Consider the following 16588-nt stretch of genomic DNA (forward strand, 5'->3'; position numbering starts at 1 on the left):
GATCCAGGTAGGAATGCTTGGCTCCTCCTCTGGGCGCAGCATCTCCCCATGGATGCTGGAATTTTCTCAGCCATGCAGGGACACTCAGTGGCCATGGAGAGCAGAGATCTCCTGCAGGGAGGATTGGCTGTGGGAGAGATGAAGAAAAAACTGCCCAGGGAGCAGCAGAGACCTGCCCCAGCTCTGACAGATGCTGACAGAACACACAGCTCCATTTCCAACCTTAGACACTGAAAAAGAGCCCCTCTCCCTTTTCCCTGAGCCCAATGAATCACCACGGACCTGGCTGTGCTGGCTCTGCTCTGTAATCCCTGCCTGCTCAAGGAAAATCCTGGATGTGAGCAATGGAGCAGGTCAGGGAACTGTGAGCACTGCCAGGCTGGCAGTGATGATTTCACACCCGAGCAGATTGTTGTTGCCATTCCAGCACCTCCAGCATCGGGCTGGCTGGAGCACGAGTGCTGGGTCTTGGCAAATCCAGCTTTTGGGTTCTGCTCTTTCTGTACACTCACTGTGTGAATTTTGGCAACTTTTTAAATTTCCCTGAGTGGGATCCAAAACTGGGGAGCTCAAGGAGCATCTTTTCAGGAGCTTAAATATGCTTTAAATAGACTCCTTAGGTCTGTGTTTCTAGTCTATAATGTGGGAAATGCACTTCTTCTCCTTTATTGGCTGCAAACTCTGCAGACAGGGTTTGTTCCTGGCTGGGAGCACAGCAGAGCCCTGATTTGGGTTGGTCTTTTGGAGGTCCAAGGCAAACAGAACCCGTGAGCACCCCGCAGATACAGGAACTCAGCTGTGACAAGCACCATCCTTCCAAGTTGTGTGCTGCACCTGGGTGGGAATGCACAACAGAAGGGCTCGGATGGCTCATATTTATCCACTGCAAAAATAAAACCACCTAAAACTGGGCAGGGCTGGCCTGAATGCAGGGGTTACACTGGTGGTGAAATAACAAGGATATGATTGTGGAATTACAGAATTCCTGGATAGTTTAGGTTGGATGGACCTTCAAACTCATCCCATGCCACCCCTGCCATGGGGACATCTCCCACTGTCCCAGGCTGCTCCAAGCCCCATCCAGCCTGGCCTTGGGCACTGCCAGGGATCCAGGGGCAGCCACAGCTGCTATGGGCACCTGTGCCAGGGCCTCAGCACCCTCACAGAGAGGAATTTCTTCCAAATTTTCAAGCTGAATCTCTCCTCTTTTACTTTCCCCTTGTCCTACCCTTACCAGCCCTTGCACAAAGTGGCTCTCCCTCTTTTATAAGCCTCCTACAAGAACTGGAAGGCTTCCCTGAAGTCCCCCAGAGCCTTTTCCTTTCCAGGCACATCAGAATGACCTCAGCAGAAAGAAGGATTCCTGCAGGCATCTCCTGCTCTGCCAAAGGCTTTTGCCTCCTTAGGCAGAGCCCAGCACAGCATCTCCCATGGCAGAGCTGGTTCCTCTCCTGCTCCATGGCAGTTTTGCCAAGGCACAGCTGGGGCTGTTTGCACCTCTGCCTGCAGCATCTGGGAGGGCAGGAGCTCCTGTCTCTCCCCACTGCAGGAATCCACAATCCAGCCTCTTCCCTCGCCTCCTGCTCAGCCTGAGGAGTGCAGCTGAGCCCAGAGATGGGCTGTGCGTTCCTGCCTGGAAATGTCAGCCAAGTGACCCTCGTTCCCAGCGAGCCTCAGGGCTGGGGACATCAGCTCCAAGCCAAGTGGGTCACAATCCAAGTCCCCTTCTCACACAAACCCAGGCAAACCCCATGGTCCTGCTCCCAGTGGGACAGGGCAGCTGTGGAGCTGGGCTGGGGCTGGGGTTCCACTGGGTCAGACAGATTTTGGACCTCTGGGATGGATCTGAGGTTTGAATAATAAATCTGGGGCTTCTCAGTTGCCAAGGAGAGGATTGTGTGGGACTGGAGCAAGGGGTAGCTCAGGGCTCTGGAGGTTTGAATCTCTGAGAGGACGAAGAGGGAAGGGCTGGGATGGAGAGGTGTGAGGATTTTAGGTTTACAGAATTCACAGAATCACTGGGTTGGAGGAGACCTTAAAGATCATTGAGTCCAACCCAGCCTCAACACCTCAATAAGCCCTGGATTGGTTGGCAGGGCACTGGAGCTGCCTGATCCACCTGATCCTGTCCTTGAGCTGGCGAGTCCCTCCTGAGCCAAAGCAGGTGTGACCTGCCAGAGGAGGGACACCCTGGGGACGCCCCGTGTCCCAGGACCCAGCGTGAGGACAAGGACTGCTGTCCCTGTGCTCTGTGCCTCTGTTCTCCTGCTGGCAGCTCAGCAGCCCTGGCAGTTCTGGCACAGGGCTCCAGGTGTAGTTCCTGAGCAGGGGCAGTGCTGAGAGAGCCTCAGGGAGGATCTGAAGCCGTGTGCTTCCACACCTTTAGATCACCCCAAAAGCCTTCGGATCACCCCTGGCCAGGGCAAGAACAGGCAGGTTTCTCCCAGCCCTGACTGCACTGCTGCAGCAATTTATGGCTCCCATGAGCTTTGCTCATTTAAAAAGTGCCCATGGAAGCATTTCTCATGGAAAGGCTTTCCAGCATATTTTAATGGGGAAGGAGTGAGTGTATTTATTTGAAGTGGTGCACTAGAAAGCTGCTCCAAGCCTGGCAGGCAGTTGTTGCCCACCACTGTGATGTAAAGAGAGGAAACACAAGCCTCATTGGGAACTCTTCATCACAGATGGAAAGACAAGTCCATGCCCAAGAACCCCCACAGCATTCAGCCTGATTTTGGAGCCTCCAGTAAAACTTTTCAGTTCAGATGGCTTCTGCTTTTGTAAGTCTGTTCCCGAGGTCAATTCTAAGGTTGCACCACTGAGAAATGCAGATTTAGAATTCACATTGCTCCCTGGCACTTTTTATTCTTTCAGTGCTACCCTAAGTTTCATTAACCTAGAGTTAAACTAAGGTTATGCTGTTGGATGAGCATAATAAAACGCACTGCCTGGGCTGAGGAACATATTTCTTTCATGGTGCTTTAAGAGGTCTATAAAGCTGTGATTAAATGATGTCTAAGCTTAGCTCTTCTGCAGCATCTTGCTGAGAGCAGAATCAAAACCTTGTTGGGACCTTGTGTTTAACACAGCACTGTCACAACGAGGTGTAGAGCCACCAGACCCAGCAACTCTGCTTATTTTAAGCCAGCGACAGCTGAGATGCCAGTGGCCCTTTGCAAATGACTGTAACGTGATGCTCACGTAAGTAACAGCCTGGCTCATCCTGCAGCCCCAGGAATGTGCTGGTGTGTGCTCAGGGAGCAGCTGGCATGGCAGGGAGGGCTCAGAAATCCCACCCCAGCACTGAGCTGGAGCTTCGGAAGGCACGAGATGTGCAGGGGTTTGTTCAAGGGAAACAGCTGCAATAGAAACAAGGAGAAAGGAAAAAAAGCAAATGAGGTGGTCAAAGGGGCAGAAACAGCTGGAGCTGGGCCAGGGAGGCTCAGGCTGGAGATCAGGGAGAGTTTCAGGAGATCAGGGTAAGGTTTTTCCCCCTGGGCACTGCCCGGGCTCCCCAGGGGATGGGCACATCCCCAAACCTGCCAGAGCTCCAGGAGCGTTGGGACAGCGCTGCCAGGGGTGCCCAGGTGGGGCTGTTGGGGGGTCTGTGCAGGGATGGGGCTGGGCTGGGGGGTCCCGTGGGTCCCTCCCAGCTCAGGACATTCTGGGATTCTCTTGTCCAACACACAGGGTGCTCCTGGCTGTTCAGTGCAGAGGCAGCATTGGGTTTTGTGCTTCTTTTAATTGTGGTGTTTTGGTACTGAGGCGGCTTCCTTGTGATTTACTGGGAGGAAAGTGCTCCCCTTGGACCCAGCCTGTCCCTGTTGTGCTGCATGGGCACCCCAGAGCAGGGCTGGTCCCTGCCACCACCCCACAGCCCACTTTGGAAGGGACACCATCATGTAAAGGAGTAAAGGCTCATCTCCCAGTCTGTCAGACCTTTCCAGGGAACTTGAGCTCAGTGGGTGAATGGTCCTGAAAAATCATTGCTGCCTGATTGTGAACTGCCAGGCACGACAAGGAGCTGGAATCTGGGGCTGGAGAGGGCTGGGGATTAACACCAGGGGCTCAGGCTCGTGCAGACAGCAAACTTCAGCAAGACTTTCCCTTGGAAGACAACAGAGTGGTTGTTACTGGGACGGGGAGAGCAGAGCTCATTGCTGCGGTGTTATTTTCATTGAGGTTGTGTAACTTTACCTTGCTCTGAACTCCCAAACTTTTCTGGCTGGTAATAGGAACAGTGCCACAGCATGAGCCTCGGAGCAAGAAGCCTTGGAAGCTTCCCAGCAAGGCTGGGGAATCAAAGATGTGCAGCTTAATATAGAGACAAAGTTGGAGCAGGGTCTGAGGGGCAGGGCCCGGGTGAATCACAGCATTACTCACTTTCATGGCTGCCTCTCCCTCCAAAGGGGCAGCTGAGTAAGGGTTTCTGCATTTGCCAGAGGAATTTCTCAAGTGGCAAGGAGAAGAGTCCTGAAGTGATTCCCACAGGGATGATTTGCATGGGTTCAGCCAAGGACTGTACCTGCTAAGACTGTTCCCCACGGGGCTGTAAATCTGAGGCACTCCTGGTCCAGGGAGTGAATATTCCACAGGCTGGGATGGGAAAGGGCATCTGAAGGTGCAGGGAAGGACAGTGACTCTTTCATGGCCACACACAAAGAAGTGTGGCCCAGAAGTGTTTGCTTGATATTTACAATTTGAACACTTTCATTTCCCTATACTTTCATATGTTTTAGGGGAAAAGAATCTTTCTCTATAGTTTTACAATAGGATTTCAGTTTTAAGATTAAGGTATCTCTTTATCTTTCTTATCTGGGACTTGATTTTTTCCTTTGCTGATCTTGATGTGTTTAGGTTGTTATTTTACATGTAGAGCATGTTTTTATACATGCAGAGCAAAGCAGAAAGCTGGAGGGGACTTCACACATGGGGCTGTCCCAAAGGCAGCAGGTTGCTTCCAGCAGTGAGGACTAGGGAGGGCAAAAGGGGGGTTCCTTCTGCCTCATCTGGCCCTGGGCACACAGATCTGCCCACCTTAGTCCTAATCCTGACATCCCAATGCTGTCCCAGGAGCAAAGCCTTGAATTGTCAGGAATTTCCAGTGCAGATTTGCTCCCTCCAACCTGCCCAGCCCCACACTCTGAATCTCCTTTCAGCAGAGCCAGCAAAGGGTTTGCAGGCAGCTTCTGATCCCAGAAGTGATTCCTTCCAGCCCTTGTGACAACTCTAAGTGCTGCAAACTGAGCAATTGCTGTTATCCACACAAGGATCTCAAAATCACAGTGATTGTGCAGGATGTGAGAGGGACCTGCCAGCTGCAGGTCACAGTCCTTTCCTGCCAAAACCACTTGAACTCCAGCCCTTGTCTCCAAACACGTGCTCCTGGGACAGGGCACACTTTTCACTGAATTTGCTGCTCTCTTATGGCTTAAGATGGGAGGCTTGAAAGAAACAGCTCTTTTCCAGGCTCAAACCTCCTCCTGGAATACTTGACTCCGACACTAAATAGACAGAAAAGCCACTCAATGGAAAAGAACTTTGTGTTGTCCCTGTAAATCTTTCATCCAATCCTCTCCACATGCACCAGGAGAGATCTCAGGGCATGATCTTTTGTGAGAGTATTGCAGAGATTAAGAGGTATAAATGTCAGTCCATCCACAACTCCCTGTCACTTAGCTGAGCTGCTGCTCCAGCAGGCAGGGAGGAATGGGAATTTTTCTTTTCAGTCCTCCACAAGGGCCTGTTCCTTTGGAAAACCAGCTGTTCCTCATGGATGGGGTAGGATCAGCCCCCAAAACTGGCTGCTTTGATGTGCCCAAATCATGTCTGGGCATCCTCCAGTGCAAGGGAGACCAGCTCACAATTTGGACTTGGCCACAGGGAAATAACATGAAAGAATCCAGTCTGACCTTGCCAAAAGGTGTGGGGTAAGTCCTCATGTGTGTGTTCTGACAGCCTGCCCTGTGTCACACGACGACACGAAATAGCTCACACACAGATTCTAGATGTAAAAGGGGAAAGAAAAGAACCCAAAGAGAGGGTTTTATTTTCTGACTCCATTATATATAGAATTCCAAAAGTGCCAGTGGATTGGAGGATGAAATTGCCACCTCTCCAACCACACTGGTCAAACCAACAGTCCATCAGTTCTCTCCTCCCACAAAGAAGAATGCAAAACAATCATTATTTACATGAATAGTGTGAGAAAATTCAGTAGAAATATGTAAACATCAGAAGGCATAGAAAACTTTTAGAAGAACTTTAAAACTCTCAAAAGAACAGGGTGACAGGACTGAGCTGTTCCTGCAGGATGCTGTGGTTTGACTTGTGGCTGGAGGTGTTTAAGGGAAGAGTGGACCTGCCATGGTCTGGTTGACAAGGCAGTGTTGGATCACTCAATGATCTCAAAGGTCTTTTCCAGCCTCGCTGACCCTGTGATTCAGGAGGCTTTGTCTTGCACTGAGCTGTGCCCAGAGAACACAGCACTGCATGGCAGGTGCTGCCTGAGCTCCCTGCTGAGCCCCACAGGGCAGGGCCTTCCCAAGGACAGGCTCTGGAGCCAAGCAGACACCAGGCACAGGTCAGAGCAGCCTCAGGATCCTGGAGAGCAACTCCTAATACCAGAATTCCTCTCCCTGGAGCATACAGCTTTTGGCCAGCCTGTCCAAGCCATCCACGCTGAAGCAGAGGCTGAGTTTGGCTTGGAGCAGTCCCTGGTTGTGGTTAACACGTGGTGGTGAGGAGAGAGGCAGCTCACATCTTGTGCTGCATGCTCTGAGCTTTGTGAACACCTGCACCCGTGAGAAGCAGGATCCTGGAGAATATCCCCTCATTTTCACTTTTTGATGTAGATTAAACAGTGGCTCAGGAGGTCATGTTTTGATCTCAGCATTAAAGCACTTCAGGAGAGACAGTTCCTGTTCAGGAAGAGTGAATTATTCGAGTACTATCACTGCCCAGCACATTTTTCTTCACTAATGCCACTTCATGGCTAGAAAGTCTCAATTGCAAGTCACATGTGTAAACATTGGAGCAGTCATTTATCCAGTGCACAATTTGTAGGGATGACAAGTCATTTAAATAGTGTGTGTAACGCAAAAAACCCCGCTACTGATTTAGTGGCTTTATTATTACCCTGTCAGGAAAATTAATGTTCTATTTGCACAAAGCATCCATTCAGGCTCCCTATCTGCAGCAGCAGAGAGGTTGGGATGTGGGCTGAGGTGTCCCGAGGATGGAGAACTGTGTGGTGTCCCTGCTCCCAGAGGAACTGGCCTTTCCCAGGATTGCCTGGCACTGGGAACAGCACATCCCAATTACTGACTGAGAAGGCCAACAACAGAGTGACAGACAGCCCTAAGTGTGAATCCACAAGAATGACTCACCCAGCAACTGGCTCCTTTCCAGTCAAATGGTGGGATTTTATTTTTTTTTTTTTTTTTTTTTTTTTTTTTTTTGGTGGGCAGAGGTGCCTAAGGGAAAAGCACAGGAAGGAAAATATCAGCAACAAGCTCTGCAAACACAGAAACAACTCGGCTCTGTTTTACAACAAGAGGAAGGAAGATGCTCTCCCACACCTCCCTGCCTTTCTGCACTGTGTTTTCCAACAAGCACAGTCGGATATAAATCGGCAGGAGGAGCAGGAGGGGCTGTTCCAAGGGGAACACGAGGCAGGAGTGGGAACAGGGAGGCAGGATGCTGCCCTGCTGCAGCCCCCAGGGCCTGCAGAGAGCAGAGGGTCCAGCAGTCTTGTCCAGACAGGCTCATGGTGACAGATCCTGGATCCAGCCAGGAAGCCAAGCCGGGATCAGCAAGGCCAAGCCCAGTTTTAGCTGTGGTCAGGCCAGGCTGGGAGCAAAGGGCTTGAGCACAGCAGGTTGCTTCAGCAAGGGCCCTCCCAGCTCCTTCCCAACAGCCCAACACTGGAATACAGCTGCAGCAGAGCTGGCTCACAGAATCCCAGAATCATTCTGCTTGGAAAAGAGCCACCTGTGCCTGATCCCCACCTTGTCACCAGCCCAGAGCACCGAGTGCTATTTCCAGTCATTACTTGGACATCTCCAGGTATGGAGCCTCCACCACCTTCCTGGGCAGCCCCTTCCAATGATTAACAACCATTTCCATGAAGAAATTCCCCCTGAATTCCCTCCCCACCTTGTGGGGTGCTTTTCAGAGACAACTTTTGAACTCATTTTTATGTGGGGGTCTTAATTTTCCTTATGCTGGGGAGTTTGGGAGGAAGTTAAGGGAGACACAAGGAGCCTGTGCACCCTGAGAGGCTCACCCTCAGTTCTATTTAGAGTTCCCTATCTCTCCTTTCAGGGAGAGTGCATATCCCACGAGCCAGTTGTCTGGAAAATGCAAAGGCAGGGGGTATAGATGGCTGTAAATATTCCCTGGTGTGATGGCAGCAACCTGGAGGAGGGAAAATAAACTGTCAGCTTGAGAAGTGAGAGAACAAAGCCGTTAATAAGAGCATCTAAAAACGCTCTGGAGCATGGAGCTGCACCAGAGAATGGATGCAGCATGGTGATATCCATGGTGGATTTTCCAGGGATCTCCCAGGGCAGCTATGATGGGCTGTAAGGTGTGTGTGAATTCTGTCAGCATCTGTCAGAGCTGGGGCAGGTCTCTGCTGCTCCCTGGGCAGTTTTTTCTTCATCTCTCCCACAGCCAATCCTCCCTGCAGGAGATCTCTGCTGTCCATGGCCACTGAGTGTCCCTGCATGGCTGAGAAAATTCCAGCATCCATGGGGAGATGCTGTGCCCAGGGGAGGAGCCAAGCATTCCTACCTGGATCCAACCTGCCTTTGGAACCCCACAGCAGCCTTTGCCCCCTGCATTCCCAGAGGAGCAGCTTTCTTCCCCCTGCATTCCCAGAGGAGCAGCTTTCTCCCCCCTGCATTCCCAGAGGAGCAGCTTTCTTCCCCCTGCATTCCCAGAGGAGCAGCTTTCTTCCCCCTGCATTCCCAGAGGAGCAGCTTTCTTCCCCCTGCATTCCCAGAGGAGCCCAGGCCCATCTCCCCCAGCCCTGGAGCTCCAGAGGAAAACTCCCCCCTTGTGCAGGATCCTGCTCCAGCAGAAGCACAGCTGGCACTGCAGGAGGGCTGAGCCCCCCTGGGATGGGGCTGAGCCACCACCCTGACCCACAGGGGGACAGGGCTGCTCTCACTCTGGCAGTGGTTTGGTTTCCTTTTTTGTACTATTGCGTTTATATTTTTAGTTTTCCTAGTAAAGAACTGTTATTTCTACTCCCATATCTTTTCCTGAGAGGCCCTTAATTTCAAAATTATAATTATTGGGAGGGAGGGAGTTTCCATTTTCCATTTCAGGGGATGCTTCTGCCTTCCTTGTCTTTTCAAACCAAGACAGCAGCAGACCCTTGCAGGAGATCCCTTTGGGCAGGAGCCTCTGCTGAAGTCCTGTGGTGATGGGTGGGCAGGCAGGGACCTCTCAGAACAAAGCTGGACCCTCATCATGTTCCCTGTGCTTCTTGCAAAGTGATGATGCACTTGAGGGACTCCAGAAGCTGTCGTGGAGATGTGTCCCCTTAAACCAGCTGTGATGAGATGGGCTGAGAAGAAAATGCAACTCCAAGGAGAACCAATTGTTAAAGAACTTTAACTGGCGAGGCAACCAGATATTCCTTGGGAAACTGCCCTTAAAAACAAAGGAGTTCAGGAAAGGTGGGCGAGCTTCAAATCAGAGATCCTGATGGCACAGGAGCAGCATGTCCCTGTGTGCCCAAAGATGGATGGGCAAGGAGGTTTAGGAGGAACTTAAGAATAAAAAGAGAATGTATCATCTTTGGAAGGAGGGTCAGGTTTCTCAGGAAGTATTTAAGGGGGCTTCTAGAGCATGTAGGAAAAACATTAGGGAGGCCAAAGCTCAGTTTGAACTTACAATGGCGACTTCTGTAAAGGATAATAAAAAATGCTTTTACAAATATATTAATGGTAAAAAGAAGGGTAAGACTAACATTTGCTCCTTACTGGATGAGGCAGAGAACTTAGTAACTGTAGATGAGGAGAAGACAGAGGTGCTTAACACCATCTTTGCCTCAGTCTTTAGTGAGAAGACGATTTGCCTTCAGGACAACTGTCCTCCTGGGCTGGTAGATGGTGTCAGGGAGCAGAGTGGGCCACTGGTATCCAGGGGGAGGCAGTCAGAGAACTGCTGAGCTGCTTGGATGTTCATAAATGCATGGGACCAGATGGGATCCACCCCAGGGCAATGAGGGAGCTGGCAGATGATCTTGCCAAGCTTCTCTCCATCATTTACCAGCATTCCTGGCTCACTGGGGAGGTTCCAGATGACTGGAAGCTGCCCAATGTGACGCCCATTCACAGCAAGGGTGGGAAGGAGGATCCTGGTAATTACAGGCCAGTCATCCTGACCTCAGTTCCCAGTAAGGTCATGGAGCAGTTTACACTGAGTGTCACCACACGGCACTTACAGGATGGCCAGGGTGTCAGACCCAGGCAGCAGGAGTTTCAGAGGGCTAGGTCGTGTCTGACCAACCTGGTCTCCTTTCATGACCAGGTGACCCTCCTGGTGGGTGCGGGACAGGCTGTGGATGTGTCTATTTGGACTCCAGCAAGGCCTGTGACACTGACTCCCACAGCACACTCCTGGAAAAGCTGCAGCCCACGGCTGGGACAGGAGCACTCTGTGCTGGGCTCAGAACTGGCTGCATGGCCGGCCCAGAGAGTGGTGGTGAGCGGTGCTGCATCCAGCTGGGGACAGTCACCAGTGGTGTCCCTCAGGGCTCTGTGCTGGGCCAGCTCTGTTCAATGTTTTTATTGACCACATGGATGTGGGGATTGAGCCTTTCATTAGTAAATCTGCAGATGACACTAAGCTGGGAGCGTGTGTCCATCTGTTGGAAGGTAGGAGGGCTCTGCAGGGAGACCTGGAAGGGTTGGACGGATGGGCAGAGTCTAACGGGATGAAGTTTAATAAATCCAAGTGCCCAGTCCATTTGGCCACAATAACCCCTGCAATGCCATGGGCTGGGGATGGTGTGGCTGGTCAGAGCCCAGGCAGAAAGGGACCTGGGGGCACTGTTTGTCACCTGGCTGAACATGGACCAGCAGTGTGTCCTGGTGGCCAAGAAGGCCAGTGGCTCCTGGCCTGGATCAGGAATGGTGTGGCCAGCAGGAGCAGGGAGCTCATTCTGCCCCTGCACTCGGCACTGGTGAGGCCACACCTCGAGTGCTGTGCCCAGTTCTGGGCCCTCAGTTTGGGAAGGACCTTGGGATGCTCGAGCACATCCAGAGGAGGCAGCGAGGCTGGAGAGGGGCTGGGAACACAAACCCTGTGAGGAACCCCTGAGGGAGCTGGGGGTGCTCAGCCTGGAGAAAAGGAGACCCAGGGGTGACCCCATCACTCTCACAGCTCCTGAAAGGTGGCTGTGCTCAGCTGGGGCTGGGCTCTTTCTCCAGGGACTGACAGAAACAGAGCACACAGCCTCGAGCTGCACCAAGGGAAATTCAGGTTTGATATTAGGAAAGAGTTTTTCATGGAAAGAGTGATAAAGTTCTGGGATGGCTGCTGGGGAGGTGATGGAGTCCCCATCCCTGGGTGTGTTTAACAGAGCCTGGATGTGGCAGTTGAGGTGCTGGGGCTGGGTTGAACTCAATGATCTTGAAGGTCTCTTCCAACCTTGTGATTCTGTGATTCTGTGATTTATCCCTTTGGACTTCTTCCTAACAGACCACAAACAGAGTGGAGCAGAGCCAGCCTGACCTGGTTTGCCACATCTCTTTACATCTGCATTCTGATGAAGGCTCCCTTAATCATACGGGTTGTGTAAAGCAATTTATTCTGCTGTTTAGTTCCCTGCAGGTTTCTAAGCCTTTTATAGAGCCTTGGGTGAGGCTGTTGAGCTCTTGGAGTTGTGAGGCACCAGAACAGGTTGTCCATGAACATGAGGGATGAACATTCCAGGAGGGTTTCAGAACACAGATGGACAAGGCTCTTGGTGACTTGATCCAACCTTGAAGTTGCCTGCTTTGAATTTGTCTATGATTCCAAATTCTCTGTGCTACCATAAGACTAGAAAAGGGATGTTTTATTAAAAGCCAAAATGTTTATTCAGTCTCTTAAATCTGCACACTCAAGAAAGGAGAAATGATTTCTTTTTATTTATAATAAAATCCTGAGGTTCCAGGACTAGTCTGATGGAAACTTTGATATCTTCTCTGCCTTTTTTTTTTTTTTTTTTTTTTTTATTTAGTGATAAAGGCCTTGCTTTGAAAACTGAAAAACAAGAAATTATTAGTTTAAAAAGCAAGGGAAGTCCACTCCTGGTGACTTTCCCTTCTGGTTCTCTGAGGGATGTGTTGAAATTCCAAGCTGCTCTGGAAGCTGACTGCAAGGAGACACCACAGGCTCTCAGTTCTCCTGGAAATGCTCTCTGTGTGGGAGAGGAGAGAGGGAGGCATTTGAGGATAAGAAAAGTGAGGCAGGGAAGAGCAAAGCTGCTCAGCAGTCAGATGGAGTTACTTTCTGCCAGCCCTGGATCCCCCACTGGGCTTTACCTGCTCCAGCAGCGGGAAGAGCGGAGTGGGCAGAGCTGCCTGTGCTGGACCAGCTGCCCTGCCCGGGGAAGGAGGGATGTGAGCCAAAAAGTGCTTCTAGGCAGGGCTGTGACCTGCTGAAGGGATGGAGGGCTGTGGGACTTAGATTCAGTCAAAGAAAGAAACTTGAGAGTTTCCAGCTAGACGGAAGCCGGGGGAAAGAGCTGGAGAAGAATGTAAATAATTCTTTATCTCTCTTGTTGTTCACATTGTTTATAGTTAAATTCTATCACTGTGCATCAAGCACTTTGCACCAATGCTGTGGGTTGTTTTCACTTCAAAACCAGTGGAGTTGGTCCTCACGAAGCTCTGTATAAAAGAGCAGTGTATTTTGAATAAACCAGAGTTTTAGTCTCACAGCGTTCTGGTCAGAGTCTTCTCATTCCCATCCTGCCTCGACAGTGACAGAGGGTGGCACTGAGCTGTCCCTGCCCTGCTGTCCCCTCTCCCGGGGAGGGAGTGGTTCCCTGCCCCAGATGGAGCCGAGGGGTTGAATCCCTGCTGGGGGCTGGGGAGGACTCTTGCAGTGGGAATGCTGCAAAGAGGAGGTCTGAGGTCTCAGGAAGGGGCAATTTTCCTGTGAAGATAGGCCAGGACACATCTGGGTGTGGAATTTGGGATGACACCATTAGTGAGTGATGGTGATCTGATTAACTGCACAACCAGTCCATGAAATGAGTGGGGTTTCCTCTTCTGCATAGCATGGAAATAGAATAATTAACCAAGGAAACTGTGATAACCAATTAAAGAAAAGTGGGATGTGTGAAAGGAAAAAACTCCAACACAAGAAAATTGAGAGTCCATAGCTTAACACAACAAGGATATGGAAATACTGTGCAAGGAAAGGTGGGAATGAGATTTCCAGTCCCTTTTTTTCCAGAGAGTCTCACCTCTCTCCATGAGGAGTTCCTTGCAGCTGTGCTTGTTTCTGCCCCTGAATGAAGGAACCTGATGGCTGAAACCCATCTTGTATCAGGGAGTGAGGAGAGCTGGCAGCTGGAAGGGAGCACACAGGAACACGCTCTTAATTCTGGTGAATGACCCAAAGCCGAGCTTGGAAAATCTGAAATGAACAATAGCCTTGAATCTGAGCCAGGTGACAATAGAAGGAATACAAGGAAAAGTTGTAGGAAGAGCCTGGATGATCTTTAAGAGCAATGGAAGGGGGTGAAGAAGGCTTGAGAGAGAAGGATTCACAACGAAATCTGTCACCTGGAATTGGCTGAAAAGATCAGCTTTGCACCCCTTTTCCTGAAAATGCAGTGGTTTAGAAGAGGCTTTAATCTTTATTTTCTTTTGTGTTAATTTCTTTTATTTTAAAGTACCCCTGGCTTTAGGCTTCTGCTGCTGTTTCTTCGATTCAGCCTCAATCCGAGTGGGTGGAACCCAATGTCCTGTGGATTCTCTCTCAGAGCTCCCCATCGTGCCAGTGGATCCACAGCAGCTCAGATTCCTGCCAGGAAGACCCTTTTACCCACTCTGGGGCAGTACCTGCCCCTGTGGAAGAAAATTCACCACAAGAATCCAAAAAGGGACCTGGGAACTCTGTGTCCTGGAAGGACAGGGACATAGTTTTGGGTTGTCCTTGGGAAGTATTGGATTTGTACAGGGATAAATGGACAGGAATTCTCTAACTCCACGTGAGACATTTTGGCTGGCTGGACACTGAGCTCACTGTGTTGTTTGGTGACTCCTGAAATACATTCAGCAGAGAACAGGATGGTTTCAAACTCACTCTGCACGGCACTTCTGTCCATCCCCACTTAAACCAGCAGTGCCACTAACTGTAGTAAATGTATTTATTTTCCTGCTCTATCTCATTAAACCCCTGCTTTTCTCTGCTGCTGCACATCAGAGATGTTAACTCAGTGCTAACCTGGTAAAGCTGGAGAGCTGGGCCCAGGGGAAGCGCGGGAGAGGCTGGTGAGGAGGCATCCAGCAGCTGAAGCAGAAAAATGTAACTTTATAAATCCTTCATCCCCTACATCTTTCCAGAAACATTTCTCAGCAGCTTCCTTATGGAAAATTAAACTCTACCCTGGCTGTGTTTCACTCTAACTTCTGTGCTTCAAAACAGCCTTGCTGTGTCATTTGTTTGGAACAGCAGGGCTTGCCTTGGCTTCTCAGTTTGCCTGGTCTGAGGGCAAAATTAAAGTAAGGAAAGCATCTCTCAGCCTATCTGAGGATGCCCTGAAGGGCACGAGGGTGGGGGACCATCAGAAAATGGGTCAGGAGCTTCTGGGACCATCACACATCATGGGGAGGAGCAGAGCACTGCCTGTGAGGCTGCCTGAGAACCCCGTGCTGCTGGGGGAGCTGCCCATACCTGTGTTTGAAACATCCCAGGAGACTGGAGATGGGTTCTCATGGTGGAGATGCCCATCCTCATGTCTGGAACACTCCCAGGAGGATGGAGGTGGGCTCTCCTGGTGTTCTCCCTGCTGGAGCTGCTCTGGCACCATCAGTGTGTGTTTGTCTGCGCTGCCCCTGACCCTCTGCTCACCCTGGCTGTGCCCATCTGGCATCAGGGATGAAAGGCCAGAGCTGGCACAAGGATTTATAACCCTGTGCCAAAAGCTTCCATGGGATTTCCCAGAAATCCCAAATCCTCTAGGCAGGGACCCTCAGCTGGGAGTTCTGATCATGGGTCACTGGTACAAAACGTGGGGTTCAGTGGGCACCAAAGCTGCCATTTAATGAGTCAGTGGCTCTGGAGAAGCACTTTGAGGCCACACAGGTATGAGCCTTGTCCTGCAGAGTTATCCAAGAGCAGAGAATCAGGGAATTAGGGAATCCAGGATTGTTTGAGCTGGAAGGGCACTTCCAAATCCTCAGATTCCAGCCCCTTGCCATGCTGCCTTGGTTTAAAAAGCCAGGTGTCTGTTGAGGAAGGCAGGAGTCTCCCTGGAAATGGAAAATGCAAATCCCCTCCCTCTGAATTATTATAATTTTGAAATTAAGGGACTCTCAGGCAGAGATATGGGAATAGGAATAACAGTTCTTTATTAGGGAAGAAAATAAAAATAAAACAAACAATGCAGTAGTAATAAACAGCACTGCCAGAGTGAGAGCAGCCCTGTCCCCTGTGGGTCAGGGAGGTGGCTCAGCCCCATCCCAGGGGGGCTCAGCCCTCCTGCAGTGCCAGCTGTGCTTCTGCTGGAGCAGGATCCTGCACAAGGGGGGAGTTTTCCTCTGGAGCCCCAGGGCTGGGGGAGATGGGCCTGGGCTCCCCTGGGAATGCAGGGGGAAGAAAGCTGCTCCTCTGGGAATGCAGGGGGAAGAAAGCTGCTCCTCTGGGAATGCAGGGGGAGAAAGCTGCTCCTCTGGGAATGCAGGGGAAGAAAGCTGCTCCTCTGGGAATGCAGGGGGCAAAGGCTGCTGTGGGGTTCCAAAGGCAGATTGGATCCAGGTAGGAATGCTTGGCTCCTCCCCTGGGTGCAGCATCTCCCCATGGATGCTGGAATTTTCTCAGCCATGCAGGGACACTCAGTGGCCATGGAGAGCAGAGATCTCCTGCAGGGAGGATTGGCTGTGGGAGAGATGAAGAAAAAGCTGCCCAGGGAGCAGCAGAGACCTGCCCCAGCTCTGACAGATGCTGATAGAACACACAGCCCCAGCCACATCTCCCCACCAAAGACACATGGGCAGCACCTCTGGTGACAGGCACTCCTTAAAGCATCCACCATCCCAGAGCAGGGGCATCCTGCACATGAAATGGGGCAGAAAGAGAAATGAACTGAGATTGCCTTGGTCAGGGCATTTCCAGAAGAATGTCAGAGATTAGGTCCCTCTCAGTTCCCAATAAAGCACTGCCAGGCCCCAGAGAGTCACAAAAAGAAGATCCTAAGAGGAAAAGACACAAAGAGAACAGAAATGCAAGGTGTGGGCAGGCTTGGCCTTTGACAGAGCCTGAGGACAAGGCAGAGCTGTGCATGGGTGGAGGAAAGCATCCATGGGGAAAATCACAGCCCCAGCAGAGCCTTGTGCAATCCCTGTGAGCCCCC

The sequence above is a fragment of the Lonchura striata genome, chromosome 20 (assembly GCF_050655825.1).
Source record: "Lonchura striata isolate lonStrDom1 chromosome 20, ASM5065582v1, whole genome shotgun sequence".
In the NCBI taxonomy this organism is placed as follows: domain Eukaryota; kingdom Metazoa; phylum Chordata; class Aves; order Passeriformes; family Estrildidae; genus Lonchura; species Lonchura striata.